The sequence below is a fragment of the Echinops telfairi genome, unplaced genomic scaffold, assembly GCF_000313985.2.
Source record: "Echinops telfairi isolate 266 unplaced genomic scaffold, ASM31398v2 ScPeMD7_7420;HRSCAF=8458, whole genome shotgun sequence".
Lineage (NCBI taxonomy): Eukaryota > Metazoa > Chordata > Mammalia > Afrosoricida > Tenrecidae > Echinops > Echinops telfairi.
This window is the reverse complement of record NW_022111320.1, coordinates 2,110,969-2,114,062: the sequence shown is the minus strand read 5'-3', so window position 1 is coordinate 2,114,062 and position 3,094 is coordinate 2,110,969.

The window sequence follows — 3,094 nt, the reverse complement described above, 5'->3', positions numbered from 1 at the left end:
AACAGGTCGCATTCTGAGCATGCCCTTTCCCTGTTGCTAAATAGAGATCCATCTTCCTTACCACCTTCCCGAACATGTGGGTTCATCCCTCAATGAAAACCCAAACCACTGCCATCAAGTGGATTCTGACTCATAGTCACCCTATAGGACAGCGTAGAGCTTCTCTATGGGTTTTTTTTGGAGATTGTAACTCTTGATGGGAGTAGATAGTCTGGTCTTTCAAGGCTCCACTGAAGGGTTTGAATCACTGATCCTGCTGCTTGCAGCTTAACACATTAACCACAGCACCACCAACACTTCATAGACCTTTCCAAACAATATCCAAGAGGGGTTGCACCTCCTATGGCAATTTTAATAGCTAAGCAATAAGGACCTGAATCTAAAGTATTTCACAAAACCTACCCATGGTGCTTCTTTTAGTCTACACCCCGGGGGTAGGGGCTGGCGGGGTGGGAGTGGGGTGGGGGGTTGGGAGTTCTGTCTTAGTAGCAATAGTAGTGCCTCTGGGATGAGAAGTGGATCATAAATGTTCACAGCATGTTGTAGCTGGATACTTTCTATCTTCAGAAGATCAACTAAAGTCATTGTGCTTGGGTTTCTCTGATATTCAAAAACCAGTACAACAAAACAGAGTGAGTCGGGAGACAGATCAAATAAGCACCTTCAGTGTTGCTTGTGTGTGAGACACTTTCAGACAAGGCGTTGTTTTTCCACAAGGCTTGAGTCTGCCACATCACCAGGCCCTGAAATGAGCCAATGAAAATCCCTGACATGTCGTGGCCAGGAAGAGACAGGGGGCAAGGTGGGGGGAGCGATATATTTTAAAAATCAAATTTGTTAGACTCAGAAACTGTCATTGCACCAGTGTGGAAAAGCAGAAAATGGTTGCCCTCTCTTTTTGCTGTTTTTCAAATTCCCAACGTGCTATTATTTCTTTACCAAACCGTAAAGAATCATACAACCTATCCAAAATGAATCCCAGAAAATCCATGCTTCTTAGCATTTATTTTTAAGTAACACATTTAGTCATGTTAAGGCGAGCCATAAATAGCATATATAAATCTAAACATTCAGGCATTAACAAAAAAAAAAAACATGTGTAGCTTTCTATCCTTAAGCTGTTTATCCAAGGAAATGTTGAGAGCTATTTATTTTTAAAGATCAAAAATACTTGGGTGGTAGCCTTTGAAGGTCTTCCTTTACTGGTGAAAGACAGCGATTCATCTTGCTTGCACTGAGATAAACGCAAGACAGGCTTGCTGTTTCTCTGAGGGCCACAGCTGAGGACGCCCATTGACAAACTTTTTTTTTTCTTGGCAGAAGTTAATTCATTTTCATTGAAAGTTCTTCTGTTTGTCATTTTGATTAAACGTCTTTCTTGAGACTTTGTTTGGCAGGAGTCTGTTCAGAAGGGGCACACCTGATGCTTGGTGATAGCTTCCTGTTTTGTGCAAGGACCGCTCTCCTTCTGAGCTCCTACGTGGTCTTCTGTGGAATCACGCTGCCCTGCTTGCCCTTCTGTGAGGAGCATGGGAGCAGTGGCTCTGGTGTGACCTCTGGTAGTGAGGGCAGATCTAAACAAGTGGTGGCCTTTCCCAGCCCGGAAGCATGTGTGAGCACACAGAACTCTCTTTACTCCTCAGTCTCGGGATCCGTGGATTTATTGGGATGGTGCTGACATAAAAAAAAAAATGAAACAAAACATCTGAGACTAACAGCTGCACAAGATTTGGCCTCGTGTAAACTGGTCTGACATCACACATTCTGCATGTGAGTTCCATGAGTCTTATCCATATGGTGCTAATACAATAACATGCCTACAAAGTCCCTGTGGTTTATGGCGTGATGAACTCCAGAGCGAAGGAAATTAAGCCAGGCGGGCTGTGCCATTTGTTGCATGGTGCTGGCTGTGGGCAATGTTTCATTCTCACTGAGCCACTCAGTTTCCCTCAAGCTAAGAAGGCAGGCTGGGCATGGTACAAGCAATACGCTTGAGGTTAGAGATGTTGCGCTCCATGCCTCAGACAAGGTAGGGCAGAAGTGTCACAATGCTTTGTTTTGTGTCCCTCTTACTCCATAGAAAAATCGATGTAGAAATGTAAGGGGGTGGACAGAGGGTCGATGAAGCCAACTTCTTCCTTCTTGGAAGCAAGAAAAGGGCAGGTAGAGAGAAAGAGAATATGATGTCTCAACACAAAACTCTGGCCAGATACAAGAGCCCTTTCTTGGGAGGCTGGAGGTCTGCCCAGGGCACCTGGTAGAATTGATGAATCAGGGACACCCACCCTGACCTGGCCGACAGCTAGAAACAATGTGTATGTGTTCTCTGTCGTCTGCTATCGACAGGAGCTCCAGGCACTGGACACGTAGTCTGGGCTCCTCCAACTAGTTACGTATGTAACTCAGAAAAGATATCGTTCTTATTTAATGTTTTTGCAAGGTGCAAAGTCACTTGATTATCTCTTGGTTGATTAGCCACATGGAGGAAAACTTACGGAAATTATTTAGCAGCCGGTTGGCTTTCCCTGTTTGCTCAGTACCCCGCTGGCTTGTTATTTCTCCGTCAGTTGCTAGGATCAGACAATACACACATACACACAGTGAGTTTCACATGATAAACAAACTCATCTGGTAGATTTTTAAGGCCAATGAATTTATAAAGGGCAGCACCCAAATGCATCCAAGAATTATTAAGTGAAAGTTGGTGGGGGTGGGGAGGTTTACTCATATTTTAGGGTGGCACCTATTGACTATCTGTGATAGTGCATCCTGGCTTTGTTGGACACTATAAAGCTCACTGTCATCAAGCCATTCCAACTTGTAGTCACCCTAAAGGGCAGGATGGACCTGCCCCTGTGCTTTTCCAAGACTGTAACTGTTTATGGAAGTAGAAAGCCTCCTCTTTCCCCAAGGATCAGGTTTCGAACTGTTGACTTTGTGGTTAACAGTCCAGTGCTTAACCACTACTCCACCAGGACACTCTAACTATACAAGCAGAAAAAGATCCATCCGAACTGAGTTTGGCAGCTACTCATGTGAAGGCAGAGGATGCTTAGGCACAGGTGAGATTTCCATGGTCTAAAGAACAGTGGGA